The sequence below is a fragment of the Platalea leucorodia genome (genome assembly GCF_965183815.1).
Source record: "Platalea leucorodia genome assembly, chromosome: 13".
NCBI lineage: Eukaryota > Metazoa > Chordata > Aves > Pelecaniformes > Threskiornithidae > Platalea > Platalea leucorodia.
The window spans coordinates 3,366,745-3,394,741 of record NC_138835.1 but is presented as its reverse complement, the minus strand read 5'-3'; the positions used below and the strand labels follow the sequence as shown (position 1 = coordinate 3,394,741).

The 27,997-nt window shown below is 42.5% G+C and overlaps 1 protein-coding gene across 1 annotated transcript in view; it reads left to right on the top strand.

The window, feature by feature from the left end:
- PTPRT (protein tyrosine phosphatase receptor type T) overlaps positions 1-27,997 on the top strand; it is a gene marked incomplete at both ends in the record, with an annotated part of 468,324 nt that overhangs the window by 322,983 nt on the left and 117,344 nt on the right. The gene's annotated exons all lie outside the window — the stretch shown is intronic.

Genomic DNA, 27,997 nt, shown 5'->3' with positions numbered 1-27,997 from the left:
TGATAAGAACTGAAAAAACCCCAGAACTTATTCTTTCTTATAACGAAGTTCATATTAAAAAAAATCCTTTTGTAGAAATGGGAACATCTTGTCTTTCTGCCTTCCAATGCTTTATTTTCTTTTCTAGAAAAAGCGCAATATTAGTCTATTCTTCTTTCTTTCAAACATGCTCTTTATTGCTCATCTGGGAAAGCAGTTGATTCTTAATCTCATTTCTTCCCTCTAATCTTTTCAAGTGCCAGTGTACCTGTGCAGTTATGGTAATATAGATAAAGCTCTTTAACAATTCCATATTCAAATCTCACAATATCTTGCTTACCAAAATGTAGTAGTTAACTAAGTTGAAAGCAAACTGCAGATACATGTTTGTACTTCCTTCCAAGATGGTTATTTCCCTTTCGTCTTAAGTATTGCTTAATTTAGCAAATAGATAGGATTGAGAAATTCGGAAGTGGTGGCTTTATCCCGTTAATTGGTGCAAGTGAGGAACTGTGTAAAAGAGGAAAAGCCAGTCAAGGTGATCTTTTTATCGCCTGCAAAAGGAAGAGATGACAGTATTATGGTTCCTTTTTGGAAATTAATCTTACTGCTGTCCTTTGTGCGTGTGTATTACACCCAGTCTTTAGCTGTGGTCCTGCCATCCATCCAGTGGGCAGGATGGGTTTGGGTTTGGCCTTAGTTTCCTGTGCCTTACTTTCATTACCAATCTCTGTCACTTTGAGTCCTTTGCCTCCCTTTTTGCCTTCTCTTTTTGCCCTCCTCGTTTGTCACTATTTTTCCCCGATTTCTGTTCTCCCTGCTGCTCAGGTGGTAGTGCTGAAAGCGGGACAGCTTTCAGGAGGATGCTGGCAGCTGCCAGGGTTTAGCACAGGGAGAATGACTTACTCTTCCTTTTGTTTCTAATTCAGCCGCTTTTGTCTGAAATTGTGAAAGGCGACTTAGGATGAGGCAGACACTTGGCTTGGAAAATAAGCACAAATGGATAGTTTAAGACATGTGGTCTTACAACTATCAGCTACGATAATAGCTAGAAGTGATATTTTATCTATAAATGTGGTAAAAACATTTTATACCTACGTGGGTCTTGCTTCTGTTACTTTATGGCGCATAGCAAACCGAGCGGCTGTAGGTGATGTTGGTCGTACTCCATTGTGTTGGTCTGGGTTTTTGTTCATTGCCCACAGCTTTCCCTGCACCCAGTGTAGCATGGCAAACCAGCTATGAGATATATTAAGCAGTGCTTTCAGCATCAAGAACTAACTGGGGAACAAGTATGGAGATTGAATAACCGCCTCAATGCTGCAGTCCTATCAAAGCAATTTCTATAGTTGTCATTTTCTGCTATTAAACTGAACAATGAGGCTCTCCAATAAAATCATATGAAATAACAGCTCATTAAAAACTCTCCTTAATATATAGCATGCTAATTAATGTCAGTGGGGTGCAAGCTTGAATGGCAGAATAGACTATAATGTTTAGAAAGTAGGTAAAATAAAAGAAGATATTTTATCATTAATGACCTTTTAGTAAACCTAATGAAATCCTTAATGGCCTGAATACATTACTGAGGCGCTCCCAATTGCTTTGTTACCTACTCCATTCTTCCTCCCTTTCTCCTAGACATTAAACTTGGTTGTATTTATAGAAAACAGAAAGCAATAAAGTCCCGAGGAAATATGAACAGGAGGAAGGAGTCTGAGCAAGAAGGAGAGTAGATGAGACTTCTCAGCCCTCCTATCCCTGTTCCTGGTCAAGAGAAAGGCTGGGTATAGGACCATGTTATATCCTGTCTTGTATATGTGTTGTCTGCGTTTGTATTCAGGTTTAACTGACTCCATGTTTGTGTGACTCTCGGTAAATAGGCTAGGGAGCAAATGGGCCTCTTTTATTCATGGGCTCTGCCTAGCTTAACTTCCATATTCATTCCCAGAGCCGCACTCTGGCTTTTTATACTGTTACCAACCATGCTGTGCTTGTGCTGTGACTAAATTAAAGGACTTGATTCTTCAGGGCTTTTAGTCTTTCACATGTTGCCAGCCTTAAATATAACTTGCAAAAATGCTGTTTAATTCTCCTCAGCCTTCTCCCAAAAGTAGTAGTACAAGAATGGAAAAATGCAAGGCCTTTGCTTCCTCCCATTTCCTGGATGAAATTTAGTGGGCTGGGGAGGGCTGTAAGTAGCAATAATTGCCTGGCTTAAACTGACTTTTAAGATGGAAAATGCACCCAATCATCTGGTCATAAAATATATTCTTTAGTTCTGAAGTCCAACACTGGAGAAGGATTGTTCACTAACCTGTTCACTAACTCTTTCCTGTTCATTAGGAGATAGCTTTCTTCAAATTATTCCTTTTGTGTACCACTTGGTGCAATTAACTTTAGTCTTGTACCCCAAATGTCTGAAACTTCCTGATAAGATTGAAACTAATGTCCGTCCCAGCTGCAATCCGAAGTCACCTACACTAGTAATTGTTCCGAAGAAGCACAGGCGGTTGGTGAGCCTTAGAAAAGGGAGCCCGTGGCTTGCTGTGTAATCATGTTTCAATCAGCTTTATAGAACCATGAAATTGATTGTCCCCCTGACGTACCGTACACTCCAGAGCAGGTACTGTGCTGGGCAAGTTAATTCCTTATTTGGCTCCAAGCACACAAAAGAAGAGAGCTTTTTGCTTCCCCTCCCATTCTCACAAACCAAGGAGGAAGGGAGCACAAATCACCTTGAAATCAGAATTTGAGAGCATAGCAGCATCAGCCAGCCCTGTTTTGTTTTCCTAATCATCCGGTGAAAAGCACGGTGATTCAGGAGAAAGATGCCCAGGCTGTTGGCTGCATACAAGGGAGCTTGGATGAATGACAAAACCAGCGGTGGTGATGACCAGGTAATCAAAGAGCTATAGGAATTTTAAAAGTCTGACAGAAAGAAGAGCTGAGCGAGTGTCTCGTTAATGTGGTGGCCTCTTCGATATTGGAGTCGGCTTCTCCCTTCGTCTGGAGCTGAAAAAAAGGGGATGCTGTGAAGATACAGTGTTGAGGCAATGAAGAATATTCCTCTTCAAATACCTGCAAAGAAAGTCTGGCCCTGTCTTCACAGAACTTAATTCCTATTTCAAACTCCTTCATTTCAGGAATATTTTGGTCTTTAACATAAGTAAAACTCCATTCAAAATAAATCCAAAATCAACCCACCAGTGAGACTTCTAGGAGCTCCTTCTTAACCCGAGTCTCATCCCTGAAAGATTTAACATCTCCAACATTTTTGTATTTTGTATTGAAATGTTCCCAATTCAGGGTCGCTCTTCAGTCTGAAACGCTGCTTCTGCTGGAAGCGGTTCGTTAGTCCCTGAGCTTTCATGAGCTGACTCTAAAGATCGCAAGAAGGAATCAAGAAAATCAAGGCTGTTGCTGTCATCCTTAAAATGCTCCTACAAGGCTCATATATCAGGTAGAAATTCTGAGGGAGGACACAAACTACAAAATATGTAATAAAAATTAAAAAAAGAAAACCAGAAAAACCTGCTGAAACAGCAAAAGGCGCTTCTATCCAGATTTATGTTGCCTTTTAGAATGAATGTTCTTTCTCTAAGGCTCACTTTGGTGACTTTTCCAGAGTCAGCAATGTGGTCCCCCAAACTGCAGGGCAAGTTCAGGCCTTGTCTCCTCCGTGACCACCTGCACAGGACTGCTCCATGTGGGAGTGATGGGTGCCCCAACCTGCAAGGCCCAGCTCTTCTTGCATCCGGAACACTGGCAGCAGAGCGATGTGATGGCAGTGGGGTTTGTTTTGTTTTGTTTTCTTCTGCACAGACCGCAAGGGGCTTGTGGCTGCAGAATAAGTATTAGTTTTTTTATTGGAAAAGTATGAACACAAGTCACGCACACAGAACGTATTACTGTCTAGGATGTTTTTCCTTTTAGTGCTTGATAAGGTTCTTTTTTCCACTGAGCCAAAAGGTTTTTCTGAGCTATTTAACTTTATCTGTCTCTGTGACAGTGTTAAACTTGTATTAAATTTAGAGGAAAACAAAATAATGCGTATACAGCATTATTAACTTGCCATTTTCCTATTTAGGACACAGACAAATTAGAAATTATTTGGGTTATCCAGACACAAGTTACATCCTCACCTAGCTATCGTCCTTATTAAGGATGAACTTTGTGAACTCATCCATGCCGCTGCTGAGCAAACAGCACTGCTTGGTAGATGTAACTCAATCCTTTTCCTGGATACTGTAATCTTTCTCTCTCATTATATTTTATAAAATCTGTCTTGTCCACATTCCAGAAACATTCTCTCTTCTTTCTAAACTTCTCTATACGGTAGACCAGATTTCCAGCTAAATAAAACCACGGCTCCCGCTCGCAGAGGAGTGCCAGCAAGAGACAAGTCTGTTGCTCAACTGACAAGGAGGTTGGAACAACCTTGGCTTGGGCAGGAGTAATGAGACACAGCCCTGGGCTATAAATTGCATTGACTTGGGAAGGAGGGGAATTCAGTATGCTTCGCCTGAGGCAAAGGTCTGCTGTGCTGTCAGCTGAGTTTCTTAGACTCTCGGTTCCTTCTGTCATGGTAATCAAGTACCAAGAAAGCTGCTTATGAAAGAGTTTTGAGGAAGTCCCTTGCTACCTGCTACTAGTTTAACTTGTGTAATCGCAGCAGCAGCAGCAGCAGAGGGGCAGCTATTTCTAGCTGCTTTACTGACAGATTTAAATAAAGACGGCGGACTTTGTGGACCTTTGGAAAAGCCTTTCTGGACCATGAGAAATTCCCTGCAGCTACAGTGGTTTGCTAATAGTTGTCATGTGAAGAAATGGTATCGATGAGCTGCTGTTCTGTCTGTTGCGTGGAGATCTTGGTGTTTTCCTTTGTTACTCTGAGCTCCTCAGTGGCACGAGAAGAAAAATTTTGTCAGTGTGTTTGACATTTCTAATAGGGGAAGCATGGTAGCAATGGCTCTTTTTTCCCCAAACAAATCTGAGATAAAGAGGAAGCCCTAGTGAAGCTTTTCTGCCTAGGAAGAATCAAGATGTGCGGTTTACCCACTGCTTTTTCATGTCATTACATAATTGTTTTAGCAGCTTTGCTCCTAAAGGACTCCACACACATCTCGGTGACCAAATTATTTGCTGGGATTTAACACAGTGCTGTCTAAACAGAGTATCTGTGAACGTAATCCTTAATGATATGCTGGGGGCACACACTGCTTGTGGAAGCCTTGCCTGTGATTAATCAATTAAGAATAAGATAAACCCAGCGGTGGTTCCTCTCTTTTGGTAGACAATTCAAAACGTGCTGAAGCTGAATGTGCATCTGTACCTGTTTGCGGTTCCACATAGGATTTTCAGTGTTGTCTCAAATTAGATAAGCATAGAAATAAAATACTCTGCCAGTTGTTGCTGTGCATAGCAGGTCCTTCAAGAATGACAGCATCTGTTTTTTTGGGTAAAGCCTCCTTTTTGTACTAATAGTCATATTTACAGTACAGAGCAGGAGAGCAATGTTTTTACGCTCTCACCAGACGGACTGCGTGTAGGTCTATGGGCAGGTGGTTTAGAGAATGTGTTTTGTGTTTGCTGGTCTGTCTGTGTTGGGCTGTTTGCAAGTTGAGTCCTGGGTAAGACTGGCTGGATTACCATCTGGTCAGGAGATTCTCAGGGTTTTCACAAGTCTGTTACAGGTCTTTTCTGAACTTAGGTGCTGTGTCAGTGTAGATGAGAAAACCAACAGAAACTCCTAACCAATAAAATGTTACTGTTGTACTTTATTGATCTCATCAGGAGGCCTGCTTGCTGCCTGTCCTTACAGCAAAATGCTGGTGTGTTGTTCCTGAGCACTCAAGCGTGTGCATCACGTGCAATGCACGCTCTTGCCTCTCTCCCCAAATAAGCGCAGGGAAATAAAATTATTGCAAAAGCAATTAACAGCTTTGAATTAATTTTCATGCACCCTCTTAACTGTTGGAAGAGAAAGGTGGCATTTCAGAAGATAAAGATGCATTTTATTTTTCATTTAGTTACCTTCAGAAAATGTGGGAGCTCCTGCTGATAATGTTTCTGGGACTTCAACTAAAGGAGGACAAGTATTAACTTACGGGAAGAACACTTTCCTCTGCATCCTCTTCTCACCTAAGGGGATGCAGAATTTGGGTAGCGTACTCTGTGACATGGTTAGTACAGCTCTTAGCAATCTCTAAATTTACTGCTTATAAATATTTCTGCATATGAACTCTACCGTTTACAAATATTGCCAGCAGCTAAATGCTCTGCAGTCTGGTGCAGCCCATTCAGCCTTGTCTGCCCCTCAGAGAGCCATTATTTTGTTGAAGAAGGTAACAGATGAGGTGACAGAGCTCTTCTCTGGGGTGGTACTTGTTTTTTCTGCTTCTTGCCATTGCAAGCAGATATGTCCCTGGATTTAAATGTAGAGGAAGATATGTTGCCTTCTGTTCAACAGCTTTTCCTTTTCATGCTAAAATCCCTAGAGAGAAATATGCTTCAGTGGATGGGACTATTGCTAGGTATCCTTGCAATCTTCTGCTATTAAATGAAGCTTAACATCACTGCCAAGAACCTGCTACATTAAGGAGCCAATGTCACGCATTCGAGAAGGGGACGAGAGATGACTGCCTACGAGCTGATGGGTGCCTGCCTTCCGTTAAAAAGTTCAGAAACTCAGTTGATGGCTAGATATAGTTTTGTAGCTCAAGAACCTGAATCTCTTTGCAGAGGTCTATGTGAAACTCTATTTAAATCTCACTTAAATCTGACTTCTGGAGAGATTTCTGGGGTCACCACCTTCATTCAGAACAGATGCACTGTAAGAACAGCCTTGGCTATTGAGTTTTTGGGTGCCTCTGCATCCAAGTTCTAAATAATTACAATGATAGACCTGTCTAATAACAGTGGACTTGGAGTTTGATCATTGGTTTTGCTTGGCTCTTAACCAAAACTGGATTTTCTTCCCTCGTTTCCTGGTTTGCAGCTGTGGTCCCTGTCCAGCACCGTTCCTTGGAAATGGCACCATTCCTTTAGCCTCTTTTGGGTGTTTACAGACACCGCAAAGGGGGGAGTCTGCGCAGGGGACCTTATCTTGTTTCCAAGGTTTCTAACATAAGTGCTTCTAGCAGCCATGTTCTCAGTTCATTGATTTTTGTCAATATGATAGTAGAAATAAAAGTAACTGTGCTCGAGAGTGAAAGAAAGGTGAACAAAAAGCCCGCATACCTGCCAGTATCCGCAACTAAGCAGGTCCTCGTGGCTGTAAGACTGGAATGAGTGCTTTCTCTGCAGATGAATTTTTTGAGCAGCACGTCATGCACACATCAGAGACTATAAAATGACTTCGTATCAGAGTGTAGCTTGTGCTCTTGTACTTGCATTACTTCTCACTTAGAGTACTCATTGTACCGTACTTCTAATGTGATCAACATATCTGGAATGAAAATGCTTAGCTGTATCCTAATTATAGGAGCACCGCTTTGTATTTTGGGAGGTATCCTGAGGTTACGATGACATGCTGAATGAATGCAAAATGGTACTTTTTGAAAGAGTTTCTAAAGAGTAATTCTGGCCTGTCTTGCTTCTGTTAACGTTGTCGGCATTTTGGGGTCGGTATGATTCCATGATGGATATTTTTCACGTTGCATCTTGACTTGTACAATGCTGTCGTAGGCATGCTGTGATTAGATCCATCTCACCAGTCTCATTCTAATAGTCACCTGAGTATTTGGACCTGCAGAATCCAAGTTATGACTAGTAGCTCTCTGTGGATCTACTGGTGACCGTATGTAGCCCATGCATAGCAGGTGGATGTCGTTGGGGAAAGTAGATGCAATTGTGAGAAATAACTATGTAAACTTGCTGGAGGGAGTAGGCCAGTCTTGTTCATGCATAGTTTAGCTTCATGTTGTGAGGAGTTAAAACTTGTTAGCCTTACGCAACCAGTGCTCTACAGCAGTGCCCTGTGCTTCCCCATGGCTCTGGGTCACGTACTGGTCACACTGGGTTTGTGTGACTCAGTTAAAAGAAACAGGGTTTGAAAAAAGACTCGCTGGGCATATTTGGCCTGCTTAGCCACCGTTAGTGAGACTAATAAGAAGAGTTGGGCCCAGCTTGGCACTTAGAGTGAAAATTGAATTTGTAAGGCTAGCAGGTGGGGAGATCGGGGTTTTTTTGCAAAATGCCAGCCTCGTACAGACAGCCCGACTCGGCTGACTCCAACTTCAGTGTGGATTTCCTCTTTAAATCAGCTGAGAATTTGGTTCAGTATTTTCTTTGCCAACTTCAATGCATTTTTTATTAAATTTAAGCCATTAAGAATGAAAGTCTGCAATACATTTTTAATTTTTAAAAATTGCTTAAAAATTGGATCATAATTAGATCAGCAGGAGGCAATTTTTTAAAAAATTTATTGCACCGTGAAAACTAATAGAAACTTGATGCAATAATCAAAGTGCCTGGGTCTGTTTTAAGTTATGCTAGTTTTCTCCAGAAATGGCCCATAAAAATTTATATTATTTTTAGAGCTTTAATTAGCTAAGTGTGTAAACTAAAATAAATTCAAGTTTTGGAGACGTTCAGAGGGGAAGAAAAGACAGTGTAAATGTTCGTTCTAATTCTTGTTTATTTGAAGAGTAATTATTTCCTTTGATACTAAATCACCTTTTCTTCTCCTCACTCAATCCATGAATTTTCTCTTTGCTAACAGAACCTTGGGATTTCATTCCCAACACTTTGGCCCTGTCATTCGGCTTTATTAAACCGTCAGTTTGTTTGAACACTTCAGTTACTCATTAAATTTTACATTTTCTCTAGCTGTATTAATCACTGCTTTTTACGAACTGGGGATGTAAATGATCCCTTTGCCAGCTATGCTGTGGGATAATTTGCCTTTGTAAGAGGCTCCTCAGCATTGCATGCAGTTTTCCTAGTCATGTAATAAGTGGGTTTTTTGCCCTTCACTGTAAGATTTACATCAGATCCTGCTTTTTACTATTGTTTTCCACGGAGCAATTCATCCAAAAGTCAGATTTTCATAGAGCTAACATTTGTGTTTACGTGCTTCCCTGGTATTAAACTATATGTATGCAAATGGCAAAATGCAAACTTAGGAGCCTGTTCAAAGGAGCCACTCTGTGGCCTGGGGAGAGTAATTGCTTCTATCAAATCCTTGAGCGTTCAGAGCATGTACACGCAAATGGAAACTGGCTTAAGTCCCTTGTGAAAATTTAGCTTACTGAGATCAATAACTTGCACGCGTGCCCAGTATGCTACACAAATAGCCTGTTCACGGAGACTAAATTTCTGATAAATTTGCTTGTGGTCTGACAGCAGTAACAACAGCAAGGTAACGTGGTGAAGGCAGGTAAATGCAATGTGCCATTCTTCTGGTGTTTTACACTCATTTATTCACAAAAAAAATTCTCATAAACATGAATGGCTTGTAGTGAGGAGCTCCAGAAGAAATGAATTTGTCATCTCAAGAGCCAGGGAGGGGAGTCCAGTGTTCCAGTAGGTTGCTTAGGGGAGTTGATGGTGGTAGGAGCACTTGGGAATCTTGTTCCTTCCCACAGCTGAGGAGGATGAGGGAAGAAATAACTGTTCTTGATGACCAGTGCTATGCCCCCCTGGTCCTACTGGCGCTCCGGTTGAATCCTGGTGTTTGTAGCCGATGGCACTGTCCTTGTAACTCTGGCTGTAGGGAACCTGGCACTGGAAAGGAGGCAGAGCACCTAAATGCTCGGAATGTTAGGAGATGTTAGGAAACGTTGGTGTGTTCCTTTGCTGAGGGGCACATGAGTGCCCCAGAGATTCTGTAAGCCTGCTGTAGTCTCTCTAGCATCCCAGTTTGTCTAGGTTATTGTTGAAGATTCAAATCTGAGTTTGAGAAACACCAAACCTGGACGACTTGAGCTTCCCTATGAAGCAATAGGCTTCCCTTGGTAAATGGTTTTGATACAGAAAACGCCATTACTTCTGGGACTGAGACCTACACTCAAATGTCCTCTGTGGTAGCCTGAGCTCCCTGGGAATAGTTCAGATTTGCTCTCTGTTTCCCAGGGCTAAGAACTGTGCAAAAAAGGCACCTCAAATTTCTCAAAAGGACAAAGACAGCTGATGAGGGGTCCTGGGATTCACTGAAGCTGTGGGACAATTAGGTTTCATTGCTTGGGAGGGACAGAGAGTGGATAAGAATGACCAAACTGCTCGTGATAGATTAAAAGAGGGGAGAGGCTTCTCTTGAAGTGCCTAAGGATTGAGTTATCTCAGAGCAAAGTCTTATGACCAATTGGTTTTATCTTGCTGGGTGATCATAAACTAAAGCAACGACTGCAGAGCAGTGCTGCTAGCTAATTCCCTGAGCTAGCAGAGTGAATTGCACCAAACAGTCTGTGTGTGTGTATATGCGTAAAATATATCAAAACACACTTAGACTGCTGTGTCTTTAGGCATCGTCTTTCATGCAAATCATGGCTTTTTTTCAATAAATTACCCTTAATTTGAATCAATAAAAAAATCTGCCTTTCCATTACTGTGTGATGACTCTCTCCGGCTCCCTAGTGAATAAATCTGTTTCACTTTCAAGCCTCCAAATTATTTTAATAAGAAACAAGGAGAAGCAGTATAAACTAAGTTTTCAGCATGACTTTTCAGGACCAGGTGTCTGCACTCTAATTTGCCACATTTTGATGCTACCCTACTCGTGTTTTATACTTAGGAGCGTAAGCTGAGCCACATTCAAATTCACATTCTCATTATTACTATTCAGAGTCTGAATGCTTGTTGGTAAAAGGCACTAATATTGCAATAAGTCCAGGAGCAGCTGGTAAGTCTATTTAAATTACACTTTGTAGCAAGCTCAAAATGTCAGTGTAGGATCCTTTTCCTTCTGTAAAATACCCTGGTGTTTTTTTCAGGGTAAGTTTAGGCAGCAGCCACCTGAAGGTATTTTATTTACCTTTTAGGTATGGCTAAACATAATATTTCTACATTCTTCTTTTTAAACATGTTGCCATCTTTCAACTGGCATACTAGATTTGGAGAACTTGTATAAGAGGTCTGTAAAATCTTGAAATCAGGCTAGAAGAGCCTGGCACAAAACACTGTATTCACAGCTTTGATATGTCCAGTAAGAAGCAATTATTTTTATGCTCTTTGGGGCTGAACCACTATAGGCTTTGAGGTTGAAACCATGAATCACTTGTAACTATCAGAAAATACAGGCCTGCACTAATTTAGGGCTTGTGTTGAAGTTACAGCAGCTCAAGCGTGACAAAAAATAGACATACCTTTTCTAATGTTGTCATTTAGTTTTTTGAAGCCTATTTTTGTGAGTCCTACAGGAATGTGTACATACTCTGCCCATTTTTGGTTTGTGGAAACCCCTGGATTACTTCCTTTCCCTGAAATTTTTTATGCAGGTGCAGGCCACTGTACAGCAAATTTAACTATCCTGGCTGGCTCGTTTTTCTTAGTCACCTTTAAAATAGCCTGCAGAGTGTCAAGCATGCAGAGGAAAAAAAAATGGTGTCAAAATGATTTGGAAAGCGTACTCTGGCTAGGTGGAGGAGAGGGTGGCATTAGAATGATCTGCTGCGTGAATCACTGTGACTAAGTGCCCTTTAGGTGTTTGGCTGGGGTTGCAAAAGATGGGATTCAGAGCCTGGGGGGGTTCCTCCTGCCTTTTGCTCCCATGGCCCTGTTGCAGTCATCTTGCAGTGTAGGAGGCATGGCTTAGGGTTACAGTTTCTGGAAACAGGGGACAGTGTGGGAGAGAGTACGGAAAGAAGTGCCTTAAAGAGGGAGAAAATATTTTCTTCTTCATCAGAGAAAATATCCACTGTTTCTTGTTCTGTGGTCCTCTGATTTTGCTTTATAATTGAAACCTAATGAAGTACATTTTTAAAAGTGCCTGAGCCTTTCAAGTTTAGTTTTATTCTGTGATTCCCAGCACGCAAAGCTTAAGTCTACATCTGCGGCAATTAACCTTGTTCACCTCCTCACCGTGACAAGTTAAAAACTCTTGGCTTCCTCTGGTTGCTCGTCAAGGTGCCGCTGCTCTGCCTCTCTGCCACCCACTCCAGCTTCGCGTCCAGACGTTGACACAGCAGTGGTGTTGGCAACACGGCTTTTCTTGGCGCTATGTGACAGTGTCAGTGAGAAGCCAAGCTGTTTTCTTCGACTTCTGCCTCCTCAAAACACTTCAAGAGTAGGGAAGGGAGGGAGATAATAGCACCAAATAGGACAGACCTAGTGCAAGTTCCGACGGGTGCTGATGGAGGCCAGGAAAGATCCTTGCCAAGGTGGAGGGCTCCAACGGGGGACCAAAGAGTTGAGGCACAGTTTTTACAGAGATTTTGCGTCTTATTTACAAAGCAGAGATGGAGCTAGTCAGACTCATCTGACAGCTTGATGCTTGATTTTACAGCTCATTAGTGAAAGGGAAAGAAGAAGCGGAGCTAGATTATCCTAAAGGGGGAGTTGGAACAATAAATAGGACTATTTTAAACTTTGTCTTTTGAGACTCATTTAATTGTGATGCCTTTTAATGTAACCTAAACCAATCCAAAGAATCTTTGGAGCATCACAAGGAATTTAGTGATAAAAAAGAGGGTGGAGTGAAGATGACTGCTTGGGATATCGCTGCTAGCGTGGAGAACAAAGAAAAGGAGACTGAGCCGATCTAATGGGTTATCCAGTGAACAGAATTTATGGTTGACTATATTTCTACAGATGAAGTAAAAGGAAAATCGAACAGACCATTGAAAAAAGGAACATAAATGTATCTTTTTTCACTCTTGTTTTGAACTCAAGAGCAGGCAAATGTAATGGAGTACAGCAAGTGTATTATGCCAAGAGTTCTGCAAAGCATTTTAAAAGTGCAATAGGAGTGTTTTCATGTGGATTCGAAGTTGATTACAGGACCATAAAAACAGAATTGGAGTTGAGAGGTATCTAGAGATCTTAACAGTTCACTTTTCATTCATATGGTCTCCACAATGTGCGTTCAGAAAACAAAATAATACAGCTGAAAAAAAAACTTTACAACATAAAATATACCATAATGTACATAATACAGTTATTTCTGTGCTAGTCAGTTTTTGAGTGAATGCCCGTATTTTCTCAAATTGAATAAAAACCAAAAATCAATGTAACATGGGCAGGAAGGTCTAAAGCTGGCTTTAGTTTGTCCTTGTGGGAACAAAATGAATCAGCCTCTGCTCCGAGTGCTCTGCGTGTGGCCTTCACTGATGCGGTTCTCAGACTTGCCCATTTGGACACGTATCCTTCTCTTTTGACCAGGCAGTTATAGCTGAAGAAAGCAGTATTTCAGTGTTTGAAAATAAACTGCTTTTGTGTTTGCTCAAGTTTCTCACTGGAGCCGTCCACCTTGTGCAGCGATGAACAGAGGCTACACCAAGCTTCAAAATAAATCCGGGATCCTAGTTCAGTTACTCAGAGGGGGTGAGTAAGGTAACAGCGCTCAGGTGACGTCTGTGATGGGAAAGAGAAGTATGCAGGCATCGTATGATGGTTTCTCTGTTGACTATCTGGTGGGAATGGAGAGTCGCAGGGAACAGAAGCAATTCTGCCCAGAGAAAGCAGCTACAAATAGAACATCACAGGGAGACATGGATCATGGTACATTTTTTTTTCATGTTTTCAGTGGGCAAGATGCTAGCGGGCACGTGCTTTTTACGTCCTGTCCTCTGAACAACCCTGTCTGGCCAGTTCTTTCCAGTGTCCTGGGCACAGGGTGAGTGAGGTGCCCCCACTGATACCGCAGCACTCTGAAGAGTTGGGGGCAAAAGTTGCTTCAGCTTTGGACTTTGGAACGCATTTTCTGCACTTAGGCTACCTCATGTTTCTTCCTGCTACAAAGAGTATTTAGTTGTTCAATGAGACGTATCTCACTTTCAGCTAATGGATAGCTCAGAGACACCTTTGTGTGGGAAGTCACTTAAAAAAAAATTGAAACATTTTTTTTGGTAGGAATTTTTAACTTGCTTTATACACTGTGCATTTTACAGCCTCTGGCTTTTGTGAAAATATAGTTCAGGTGAATAAACCAGAAAACTTACTGCAGCAAACCTGATCGGAGATGACCTCTTCTGCAGTAGTAATAGGATTTTATTCATGTAGTACCTAAAGTATCTGCAGAAACTATATCCCAGTTATTTGCTCTAAAGCAGTTATGGCCTGAGGAACAAGAGATTTTATTTTTCCAAGGTGATGGAGGATTTCCAACTCTATTCTGGCTTTGGACTCTCCCCAGGACATTAGAAAATCAGGCCCAGGATTTATTCAAGAGGAAACCAGCAACAGTGACTTTATTTAGCAAAAGTCGTAAACAGTCTGTGCACAAATGAAAGCCCTCTGGGTGTAAACACTGTGAAGTCTCTTTAAAGGCCCTGATATATCAGGCACAAGATTTCGTTCTTTCTGATGAAATCTTTTGATTAGGCTGGAAAGCAAAATCAGAGTGTAAAGTCATATGCCCCTGAGTGAGAAAGGGAGCGGGAACTTTCCAGCAAGGGTAGGAAGAGGGAGGCTGTTATGTGGTGATTAGGAATTTAGGGTTTTAGGGGAACTGAATGGCTTTTTCAAATGAAAACATAGGACAAATCCTTTAAGGTTTAGATGATACAAAATGTATATAGTTGAGATGCAGAAAGATTGTCAGGAAAGATTTCTGGGAGCGAGGGGCAGGAGGCTGTTTACCCCACAGGCTCGGCTTCTGCACTGCTCTGAACTAGGGTTCGTGCTGCCGTGGTGGGGGGTGGTGTGTACCTGTTTCCTCCACGGAGCTGGTGGTGCAGCCCAGCCTGGTCATCCCACCCATGCTGGAGCTCTTGTGGCTGCCTCACATCCCTGCCTTGCAAAGGTGCTTGCAAACGTAGGGCCACATCACACCCTGGCAGGGGTTGATGCCTCAACCGCGATGGTATTTCATAGAATCATAGAATACCAGGTTGGAAGGGACCTCGAGGATCATCTGGTCCAACCTTTCTCGCACAATCCAGACGAGATGCCCCAGCACCATGTCCAGCTGAGTCTTAAACGTGTTCAGCGCAGCGGAGTCAGCCACTTCCCTGGAGAGATTATTCCAATGGTTGACTGTTCTCATGGTGAACAATTTACCTCTCGTGTCCAATCGGAATCTCCCTGGGAGTAACTTGTACCCGTTACCCCTTGTCCTCACCATGGGACTCCTTGTAAAAAGGGAGTCTCCATCTTCTTTGTAGCTCCCCTTTAAGTACTGGTACATGGTGATGAGATCCCCCCTAAGCCTCCTTTTCTCAAGGCTGAACGAGCCCAGCTCTCTCAGCCTGTCCTCACACGGCAGGCTGCCCAGACCCTTGATCATCTTGGTGGCCCTTCTCTGGACCCTCTCCGGCCTGTCCACGTCTTTTTTGTCTAGCAGGGACCAGAACTGTACACACTATTCCAGGTGCGGCCTGACAAGCGCTGAGTAGAGTGGGATAATGACTTCTTTATCTCTGCTGGTGAGGCCCTTTTTGATGCAACCCAGCATCCTATCGGCCTTCTTGGCCGCAGCAGCACACTGTTCGCTCATGTTGAGCTTCCTGTCCACCAGGACCCCCAGGTTTCCCCAAATCCACACCTGTGAGATGGGCCTGCGGCCTTCATGGCACTGTTATAGCAAGATCAGGCCAGCAGGTGTATGCTTCAAATTACAGTTACATGAACAGCTAACTAATATTCATGAGAACTTCAACCTTGTCTACTTTTGCAGAGCTACTCAGGAAAATATGTTCCATCTTGCTATAAATACTAATATGCAAGACAGCATCTTAACCACTAAATTTTAAACAAATATTTTGCATATAAAAATTCATTTTCTTCACTCTGTTATCTAGCTGTAAGGCTGACCATTTTTCTGCTAGAATATTGCAGAAGTAACTTGGCTTTTTTGCTGGCTGAAGCAGTTCAGGTGGATTTATTTGATATTACTTAGAACATTAAAACAAGGTTTTTTACATTGGCTGCAGGAAGAATTTCTTGCCCTCTTATTTATGACAGGTGTGCATTAGTGGGGGAGCTGGTTGTCTCCCTTTCTGTTTTGTAAGGCCAAATTTGTCTTGAAGCAGTTTTCAACATCTTTGCAGCTGGCCAGCCTGTATTTTTGGGAATTACACTAGACAGGAAGCATGAAGGTATTAATTTAAAAGATAAAAAATGGGCTTGGAAATTGCACAGCTATTTCCATCCTTCACTTACTCCATACAGCTGCTTTTTAATCTTTCTGGTGAGAAAAATCCAAAGTTGGGACAACTTGATGCCATAATTTGAGAGACAGCTGTAAAAACTGCAGTCAGAGTCATTGTTTTAACACACAATGCCAAAAAATGGTTGTACCTTCCATTTGTAATGGAAGTGGAGGTGGTATGAGGTGATACGATACGAGGTGGAATTCAGGGAGGTGATGGTGCCCCTGTACTCGGCACTGGTGAGGCCGCACCTCGAGTCCTGTGCTCAGTGTTGGGCCCCTCACTACAAGAAGGACATCGAGGTGCTGGAGCGTGGCCAGAGCAGGACAACAAAGTTGGTGAAGGGTCTGGAGCACAAGGCTGATGGGGAGCAGCTGAGGGAGCTGGGGTTGTGCAGCCTGGAGAAGAGGAGGCTGAGGGGAGACCTTATTGCTCTCTGCAACTACCTGAAGGGAGGTTGTAGCGAGGTGGGGGTTGGTCTCGTCTCCCCAGTAACAAGCAATAGGACGAGAGGAAACGTCCTCAAGCTGCGCCAGGGGAAGTTTAGGTTGGATATTAGGAAAAACTTCTTGACCAAAAGGGCTGTCAGGCCCTGGCCCAGGCTGCCCAGGGCAGGGGTTGAGCCTCCATCCCTGGAGGTATTTAAAAGCCGGGCAGACGTGGTGCTCGAGGACATGGTTTAGTGGTGGACTTGGCAGTGATAGGTTAACGGTTGGACTTGATGATCTTAAGGGTCTTTTCCAACCTTAAGGATTCTGTGATTCTGATGCATTCTGCCTTTCTGGCATGCTATGGCAAACTCATCTTAGAAAATCATAGCGTATGAAGAGCATGGCAGTTATAGGCAAGCAGATTATTTGATGATTAACAAAGCATGACAACTCTTACACATTTTATTCATGGGTATTTGGCATTTGAGATGCCAGTGTTTTCAGTTCTGCTCCAAGTCTGAAAACTGAAAGATCCAGGCAAAAAAGGAAGTACCAAAAAATCAACATATAAAAATAAAAGTTTGATTTAGGGATGCTTGTGTGAAAGAGGAAAGATAGGCCAGACGTCTGAGTTCTGGATTGTGTCAGAACTGATTTAGAAGTGAGTTCTGATCCTTAGTGCTCTGTGATTCCTTCATTGAAGATGAATTTTTCATTTTTTGTGTGAGTTTTCACAGGTTGATCTTAGGATAAGAATGCACTTTTGGGCTTGATTCACTTATCCTCTGCTTTTGAGATGAGCATGTAGACATGCACTTAAAATTCCCTTGGCAATGAAGGAAGCTGAATGTGTGTATGAGTGGTTTGCTGCGCTCAAAACATTTGCTTAGGTGCTTCCAGTTGGCGTATTGTGTAAAGTATTCTTACTGACGGTAATAGCTTGGTGGTATTCAGGTGTGTAGCCAGGCTGCTTATGATTTTTCCTCCTTGTGAATATCAAGACCTTTGTAAGACTGTTCACGTGGCCTGGTCTGAGGTTTCAGCTGTGATCAGACCAGTCTATGCTGCTTTTGCTTCTCTGTTAGTCATGCTCTGTCTGCTGCAGGGTGGGTCATTTTGTAGCAGCTGTGAATTTGAACCTTATTTGAATTAGCTGATCTGACACCTTTTTCCCCTTCGCCTCCTATGTGATAGCCTGTTTCAGTCACATGATGAAAAAAAGTGCATGCTTTCATTTGTTTTATGGAATGAATGGAGGCTTTACCACTTGTTGTTGTTTCTAACCGGTGAAGCGAGCGTGTTCCCCAGCATCCCTGGATGGTACGGGGGTTGCTCCCTGCACATCTGCCTCCCTTTCCATCGCAGCGTGCAGTCAGGGCAGGTGGGATGCACGCTGAAAACCACGCGCTGCGAAGCACTCCTGCTTTCCTAAGCCTGCATCCCAAAAGATTGATTTTCTTGTATTGCCTATAGGTGTCAGGTTGATTTGACCATATTGGCAGAGGTTGCCTCAAGCAATCAGGGGGAATACAGTCTGTAATATTGCACTCCTTAAAAAAGCACAGCATGCAACAGCGGGAGGGCTGTTGAAGAGGGATTGTGCCCCTCTCCTGTTCCCTTCAAGAAAACAAGCAGCTCTGATAATACATGTGGAAAAGAAGGGGGTCCTTATGTTCTTCGTGTCTTACCTTTCACACCCAAGCAAGACTTGTGCTGGAATGTGAAGATGGAGGTGAACAAGATAAAATGTTTGCATGCTTTGATGTAAAAACACAGAACTGAGTCCTCCACCTCTGACACTCTGAGCTTTGAACTTGAAATCAAACTTATAGCCCGCACACAGGGCCCTGGTTGTTTATGGTTTGCACGCTGCTTGCGATCAGCCTCGGAAATGTAAGCGGCAAGCGTTAGCAGACGGTGACGTTGTACACCGGAGTGGGGACCGCGCCAGTTTTCCTGCGGCTGGGAACCTGGAGCAGAATCTCCCTTAACAGGAGGAATAAGCTACTTACAATTATACAAAGTAACTATTATGTTTCACCTTTGGAAAGCAAAAGACAAGCTCTTTAATTGTCTGCTGAAACTGCAGTTTTGTCAAGATTAAAGGTAGAATTAATACCAGAAGGTAAAGATTTTTGCAGAAAAATCAGTATAACAAAAGTTTGGTCTCTGTCTCATGAATCCGTAATTGCTCTTTGCTGTTGGGTTTCAGCTGACAGTGATGCTACTTTGTAATTTATTCCCTGTATTGGATCAACTTCTTAAACCATTTGGTAGTTGTCTATGCAGTGGTGTTTTACCATGGAAGCGTGGTTCTGAGCATGACCCTGAGCAAGGGCTGTGGGGAAGAAAAGAGCTGATTTTCATTCTTAAGTAAATGTTGGGCTGGGAGAAGGTGTGGGATTGTCAGGTTTGAATTCAGCAGTTCTAATTGTAGTGATTCAGCTTAAGCCCTGATCCTAAGAATCATAGAACCATTTAGGTTGGAAAAGACCTTTAAGATCATCAAGTCCAACCGTTAACCCAGCACTAAGCCATGTCCCTAAGCACCACATCTCCCCATCATTTAAATACTTCCAGGGATGGGGACTCAACCACTTCCCTGGGCAGCCTGGGCCGGTGTCTGACCACCCTTTCAGTGAAGAAGTTTTCCCTAATATCCAACCCAACCCTGCCCTGGCGCAGCTTGAGGCCATTCCCTCTCGTCCCATCGCTTGTTCCTGGGGAGCAGAGACCGACCCCCCCCGGCTCCAGCCTCCTTTCAGGCCGTTGCAGAGAGCGATGAGGGCTCCCCTCAGCCTCCTCTTCTCCAGGCTGAGCCCCCCCAGCTCCCCCAGCCGCTCCTCCCCAGCCTTGTGCTCCAGCCCCTGAGAGATGTCACTGAAGAGGAGGGGGCAATTAAGTCTTCATCACCGAGCCTGGTGTGCAGTGACTGGGGAGAAGCCAGGTCGTGCTCACTGGTGGTGCTGGGCTGATCTCCATAAGGGATACGTATATAATTTTAAGAACAGTTTGCTAATCCTCTTGTTGTTGGGTCCAGCTAGAAGGTAGGAAGGGAAAGCTGTGGTTGGGAATGGCTATTGCTTGCTGTTCTTTGCATTGAAATCTGAAGCTGCTTTTGATGTTAGGTATCTTATGAGTGATACACACTCAGTTTCAAAAAGATTTGTTTCGTAAACTCGGTGTTGACTACGTGAGAGTAATCCAGAGGTAGTATAAACTGAGGAGAAGCCTTGCAAAATTTCTGGAAGATCAGTGATGCTGGGATGGTAGCAAGTGAGATGCTCAGTGAAACACCTTCACCTTGTACACCCTCTGGACACGCTGAATTCAAAGAAAACATTTCCAGGAGACACCGTGAACTGAGCTGGTTTCCTTCCACCATAAAAAGTCATTTGCACGGTTAATACACATTGCACATGCTTTCTTAACACCTGGCTTGGGGAACACTGCTTCCCTGAGGCAGCGACTCGGGAAATGAAGGAAATGTTTGGATAACTGAGTTCAAGGATATTTCTGTCAGACTTTAATGCATCCGTTTATTTGTGTTTATTTTTGGGAAACGGGGGAAAAATGAAGTTTGCTTGTAGGCTTTATTAGAGCATGGAGTGGAATATGTAAAGCAAGATTAAAAACTAAATAGCCTATTGTTTCCCAAGGTATTTTCAATCGTGAAGGCTTTCAGTTGGTTCCCCCTCCCCTCCATCTGCAGTGCTGAAGCCTGTGAAACACATCCAGTGCTCTCCGCTGATACCTGACTCCCTTATCTCTGCACTCTTCTGAATTGCATAATGATTTCTAGCCCTGGAAAATCACGCTTTGCCTGCGACAAACTTCTTTCTCATCCGTTTTTGATGTTTTGTGCCAACGCTGTTATGAAATTGAAGCAAGTGGCATAGTAAAGCACTGGGGGGAAGTCACTGTTTCCCGTAGCCTGCAGGGAGGCAGGACCGCAGCCGGGCAGGCGAGGAGTTCTGCTATGGGGTGGGGTGTGAATGCGCTGGTGCTGGGCTCCAGACAGCTGAGCATTGAGCTTTTCTAAAGCTGCACTAAGTAGGACTTAAACACCACTAAGTCGGGCTTGTACACCACTGAGCCGCCTGGTTGTCTTCTGGTGAAATAGAAGTGATTCTAATTCAAGAGAGTATTATGTAGTTGGGAAGCAGCAACATCTCTCTAGTTAAGTGGTTTTAAAAATGAGGAACCCATTTAAAAAAGAAAGGAATTAGACTGGTGACTGACCTGTGGTTTTCATTTTCTGAGATGCCAGCAGCTTTATTTTCTTATGTCAGTGGTTTTGATATCAGCCTTTTCTATCAGCTAAAGCAGGCCGGCCGGCGGTGGGGCTGGCTGGGGCAGGGTGGCAGCACGCGGTTCCCGCAGGGCAGGGGAGAAGCGAGCCCGGCCCTCGTGCGGGGTGCGACTCCGGCTACCGGGCTGTTCTGGTCGGACGGGCCGGCTGCCCTCCTCGTCTGCCGCTTGCTGAGCAGCGCAGTCGCTGGGGATCCTTGTTCCCAGTGCCCCTTCTGCAGGCAGCCCACCTCCCCCCCGCGCCCCTGCATGCAGCGTGAGAGGATAAGAACCAATGGATAAAAAAAGTCTTGATTCCAGGTCTTGCTTCACAAGCCAGGAGTGAGTTCAAAAAACAGCAATAGGTTGGGAAAAGCTTCACTTTCTTCTGGCTCCGTAAAGGGAGAGACACTAGGCAGGGTGTCCCTGCAGAGCCAGCTTCTGACCTTGGCACAGTCATGCAACCAGTGGCTGTGTGATGTTCCTCGTTCTGGCTCCTCTCTTGTCCATAGCAAGAGATGGTTTCAGTCTTGAGGCATTACTAACTGAAAAGAGGGGGGAGAAATCTTTATCTATCTACCTATCTATCTATCTTTATATATATATATATATATGTATATATATATAGTGGCTACCTGTCAGCTCCAAAGCATCCCCAGAAGTTAGGGATTGTGTGTTGTATGAGAGGTATGGAGAGGCAGAATGGGCTGTTTTATAAAGACAGGGACGTAAAACATCAGTGGGAACGCAGGGGATAATGTAATGCATTTATAGGTTTCAGATGCCTTCCCCAAACTGCTATGCAGGCTGCCACTAAAATGGAAAATAGATATAAGGTTGCATAATGTATCTACAAAATAGTGTTTGATTTAACAACAGTACTTATCATTTGCATTCAAACAGGCTGCAATTGCTAAAATCAGAGGGGAAGCTTAAAGTCCTAATGTTTGATGGTGAATATGGTTGTAGAGAGCAAAATTCTGCTCACCGTGGTTGATTAATTCTATATGACAAAAGATATAAGATAAAGTGGTGTGTATACTGGGATCAATTGCTGGGAAAAGAAACATATGAGCATATTTTTTTGCCTTGGCTGGCAAGCTCTCAATCCTGAGACATTAGAGTTTGCTGCCCTCCGTTTTAAGGTTATGAACACATGAAATCCTGACAACTCAGTTATTCATCAGTGTGAAAGCTTACTCGAATGTATCAAATGTATGGGAAGGCTAAATGGATACATCAGCTGTGATTTGAGCAGAATATTCTGTCTTGTTAATTTATTTATTTAAGAAGATTAAAGGGAATCTGAACAGCCATCCAGGGTTCCCAGAGGATTTTAGTAGTGGAGGGCAAGAAGGACCATTACAATGAAGTGATGAGATCTTTATCACAATTTGTTCTTGTATTAAGCTTAGGGCCTCATGATTGTGCCATAATGCATTCTTCCAAAGGAACGTCTAAACCCAAAGGGTAATTTATCACATTGCTTGACGGTCCGATTCACTGTTTAATTACCACATTTTTAATAACATGTACCCTTTTTTCTACAAGGAAATTTTTTTTAACCTCTAGTTTTCAACTATGCTTACTGATATTTTTATTAAAAAAAGCACAGGACAAAGCCTCCCCCCGCCACCCGCCTCCACCATGCAACGATGGAGTAAAACTCGCCAGACTTCTGTTGTTGTCTGTGTTTGCTAAGCACGGTGTAGAGATGCAGCAAACAACCCGGCACTGGGCACGGCGTAGCTGCTGAAGCGGAGGATGACCTGGTGAATGTTAATTCAACTTCTTGAGCAGTTTGTGAAGTCCTTGCAGAGTTTTGCGCGCCGCTCTGTGGCTGATGCTCAGGCTGAACAGACATATTCAAGATATGCCTGATAAAGCTGTAGAATAATATATTCAAGTATCACCATCTCATTTTGCTTGTGTGGACACACAGTTGCCCATACACCTGTGGGGTATGGGAAAATCCAGGTGGGTTAAGGGTGGGGCTTTTTTATTCTTTTCTTAGTCTTTTTTTAGTCTTTTTTTATTCTTTTTTTTTATAATTTTTTGTTCTTTTTTTTATAATTTTTTAATTCTTTTTTATTATGTGTTTTCCTCTGAAGAAAGATTTGCAGTGGAAAATAGCCTTGTGCTTCCTAGTTTAGTTAATACCTCTGCTATGGTCTTTCCCTTCACAACGATAGTTTTATAAGTCCTCATATTGTAATAGAAGTTTTACAGTCACAGATGATGACAGTTAGCAAAGCATTCACGTTTCCCTAGAAAATTGTGTTAAATTAGGCTCTGTGAAGGGGGGAAGAGCTGTGCTTATCCTCTCAATATAATATCTTCATCTTTGTCGTTGTTAACATAGCATTTGCTTAGTGATTTCAAGGAGTTAATACTCTGAACTTTTAAAATGGATAAAAACTAGAGGGGAGGATGGAATAAGAGGGGATTCTTCTGGTTAATGGGGACTGGGAGTGCACTGGCATAGACTGGATGTCTGCTTAAATACCAACAAGGGGCGAACTCACTAACCATCCCATTTCTTACGCTGATCTGTTCTTATTTTGTTCTCCATAGTCTATCACAGCAATTATATATTACTGAACACTTGGATATTAAATATATAAAGCCTTTTTGGTAGTTTCCAGTAGATTTGAGCTTGAGCTGTTAACTCGTTTGACATCTTACAAAGAATTTGGACTCAAGGAGCCAAATTTTGCACAGTTGACCAGGGACTTGAATCGCCTGTGCACCTCATGAGTACATCATTGCTGTCCGGCTGGGTGGATGCTGGGCACTCAGTGTTTTGTCCCTCCTGTTCTGGTGGGAATGTGGCTGTTCTTCATCTTTCTGAGTTCCTGTGCCATCTGACTTTCTGATTACTTCAAATTTACTGCTGTTGTTCCTTCAGTTTAAGAACCATTTCATTAACTCAATGAAGGAGGTTCTAAGGAAGATTTAGGGTTTATTAATGTATATTTCTTGGTTTTGCTATATTTTAGCCTGCACTGGTGCTTGCTGTGATTAGAACCATAGCAGTGTTGGCCACTAAAACTTTTGCTTGGGACCATCAAGTTGCCCTGGAGCTGATATGTAAACTCTAAGTTACATATGCAAACTCAGGACAGCCATTCCAGTTTGCAGAGGAAAGACAACTTTCAACTTATGACAGCTGCCTGCTGTGCAGGAGATAACCAGGGAGCTGGTTAAAAAACATAGAGTTTCAGTCTTGTGAGAAATTTCCTCATCTTTGTATTTGCATTTATTCTGCATCAGAGTAAAACCCAATATTTTCAGTATTTTCAATCAGAGTGAAATTCTTAAATATATTTTTGAGTATTTTCTTGTTTGTTTTCTGTCTAGGTTTTTAAACGTTTAAATTAATATTATTGTTTCTTTTTTTTAGAATACAGAAGTATTATATGACATGGCTTGTTAAAATAGATTATTTTAAAATAACTTAGAACAGCTGCTTTCTAGTGATTGAGTCATCTCATTTTCTAGATTAGAGTCTCTTGTTTGTTTTGTAATGAAATGGTTTGACACTTGGAACAAGAAATTAAGATAAATACTCAGCATACCAACTAGAAGAGCAGGTGTTTTTTTCAGCATCCTTCTTATTCTGGGAAAGTGCCGTATTTCTTCTCCAGCCATGTTTCTGTGCATTTATAAATTACTCCGGAGTTGGAAATTTCCATTTTCTTCGTGAAAATTTTTCAGTGTCTGATTCCCTGAAATTTCTTTTCCTTCAGAACTTTTAGTTTAAATCAATTAAGGCGAAGAGTGGCAACTTCTTAACATCTTACAGGAAAACCAATATATAAGCAATATACTACAGCATCTTCTCTGTCTATAGGAGAAACCCCCTGACAGAAAGACATGCATACACACATACGCTGTAGCATTTTCCAGATATTCCAGTGAGGAAATACCAACAACTTCAGTAAATAGAGATGATCCTGGCTATGAGAAATGTTGCCGAGCTGGATGGGGAGCCTATGGCTTGAAGAGTAGGGATGCGTGGCAGGTCAGCAGGGAGCAGCCAGCGCCCCAGGAGAGCTCTACCTGTAGCTGCAGCTGCTTTAGCTGTACTGGGAGGCCTATAGAGGAACAGACTGAGACAGAGCTCTCAGATGTTAATCCACACTTGAGGTAGCACTAATATCTAAAAAACAGCAGATATCTTGCTTGGAAGGGAAAATGATTCTTTTTTTTTCTGAGCCGGAAGAGGATTTGTCTCCTTTTCCAAATGAAGGGCTCTGTTTTCAGGGCTACTTCATCTGTTTCACCTGTGGTTTTGCTGCTTAACCATCAGCACTCAGCAATTACAGAAAGGCATAGAATCCCTCAACCACGAAAATGTTTGTGTCGAGGAGCGTAATAGCCCTCATTTTATAAATGGCAAAATGGAGGCTCGGAGAGCATCAGCTTATCGTGGTCATGAGGAAAGTCATCAGCAGAGGTGGGTACACAGCCCCTAGGCTCTCCGGCAGTGTCCGTATATGCTTTCCTCGCCACTTCAGTCATTCAGAGCTCTTCTTGTGGAAAGCAGAGAAGAGTTTGAGACTAACTGATAAGAGCAATAAGCTGGTAATGGGCTGTATCTGCTGACGCTGTTTTGCTTACCAGTTCCTTAAATATTTCTGCTTATGGACTGGATGAAACTGGACCACATGCACAAACTGGTACTATTGTTTTCCTTTTCTCTGTGTTGCATCCAGGTACTGCTTGTGTATTAAAGTTAAATGTTATGTTCTGGGGACAAGGATTGCTTTCTCTGAATGTCTGCACATCACCTGGTTTAACGGGGTTCATGTCTGTTGGAATAGAGAGTCTGCTGCAGAAACAATAATCTCGTGGTTTGGCCATGCTGTGAATCTCTCTTTACTGTAGTTTATATATCCTAAAAAAAAAGTTACACGCTACAATCTCAAATCATGGACGTACTCTCTATCAAGTACAGTTTTCTCCTTCCTCACTTCTTGTGAGTTGACCCAGGTCCCTTGTTCTCATATTCTGTGCTATAGTCAACAGAAAAAAGAAAGAGTGTGGTTTTTTTTAAATCACTGACTTTTTTTTTTTTCTTTCTCTTGAAAGCTTTTCTAGCTCTATTTGCCTTAAGGGAATAGTTTTTTTTAATGAAGAAAAATAACTCTTTTTGTAATGATTTTAGAACTGAGGAAGGTAGCTGAATACTTTTATTTATATGGAGATCAAGGACAAGTGTATCTTCCACTTACATTTATAGCCTTCTGCATAATGTGCTTGAAAGTAAATGCCACTGATTTCACATAGGCGACGACCTGGGCATCCTGCGAATGTGGCTTTCAGTGGCCCAGCAGCAGGAAGTTCCCTTTCTTTTTCTCAAACTCTGTTTTTTCTTTTTCTCAAACTGTTTTGCTGATTCCCCTTTGGAATTTTATAGAATTGCTATTTCTCTAGCACTTGATTTGCAAATAGAGCATACAGATTGCATCGGTTCATTCCTACCTAATAGACTAAATACATTTTTCTTTCTGGATTTGGTTATGGCGTTGACTGGGTCATGTCTCCTAATTTACGGTCTTTGCTCACTCTAACTCTGATGGTGTTTTTACCCAGATTCTCTTGCCTTGGAAGTACCTCGATGCAATAAGAACTGTCAAAATATTGTCTCGTGCCATGCTGCGTTGCGTGGTCCTCCCCTACCTAAGGAAAAGGAGCGCGTGTAAAGGTTTCTCCTCCCTGCATTTGATTCTTTCGTTTTAATGACCATTGTGCTAAGATCTCCCTCTTTCTCAGGTTTCTGGCAAGTAATAAAAATTTTAAACCAGGTTGTAATTCCTGGAAAAATTAGGGTTTTACTTATAATTCCTTTAAGAGTTCTGCTTTTGTAATTTCTTGCTGCTCCATGGGCCTGGGTGTAATTCACGGCCCTTCTCTGTTACACTGCCTTGTCTTGGGTGTCAGCTCTGTCTAAATTGTTCTTCTCTGTCCAAATAATAGGATTCACACACTCACACCCTTCTCTGGTGTCAGTAGCATCAGCCTCTGTCTCTTATTTATCCTGTTATTACTAAATCCCCCCCTTTTAAACATTGTACATTTATTTTTTCTCAAAATGCAACATTTTCTTCCTGTCATAAAGTAAGCGACTTAAAAATTTTCAAAGGCTCTTTCAGCAAAGCTGGGAATTAGATTCTTGTGGAGTCCTTCATAAAAAATTGAAGACTTCGTGTATTAACATACATTGATTTATTCATAGTGTTTCATTACAAATAAGCAAGGATCCCATAATATCAGGAAAGGTTAGGAGGGCAGTGGAGCATGTTATATTATATTGACAGCTCAGTTGAAATTGAGCTGCCTTTGGATTGAATTTGGAACGCAGGGAAGGAATTGGCTGGTAAATAAGTCATGAGTTTCACTTGCAAGTGTCTGTGTATCAACAGGGTTGCCATGGGTAAGCATAATGGAGCTCGAGCAGAATTTCAAAGGTGTGCTTTCAGCTTGGGTGCCTCTAAAGGTGTGTTAGCACCAGCAGCGGGTCTATTCATGATCGGCTCTCCAGGTCGGTAACCCTGCTGCCTCATTCTCTGAGGCGAAAACCAGGCATGGTACCACATGTAAACCTGCAAACTGAGGCTAAAAACAGGGGGAGGGAGATGATACCAGAAGCTGGCTTACAAGCTCAGAGAAGGGCTTTTGTCTAAAGACTTGATGATATTTATTTCATTTAAACATACCGTTTCATTTCGGCATATTCCTTTTAGCACAGGAAAAGACTTCCAAAACCTTTGTTGTCAGTAAAAGGCTCCCATTGTTTTCAGCGGCCTTTTGAGAAGACCATTTGCCAGAAGGCAAAAAATACTTGATGGAAAATGTATCCCTGTTTGCACCAAAAGTTTTCGTATGCTGTGGGGGATTGTGTGGGATATTCTAATGAAAATTCTGCCGGTCGTGCTGTGTGCTCTGGTTTGGCTGCAGAAGTTCTGCGACTCAGAACAAAAAGCAATTCTTTGTGTCTTTTGTTGTAAATCAGCACATGCTGAGGTTTTAGTGGAGGGAAGA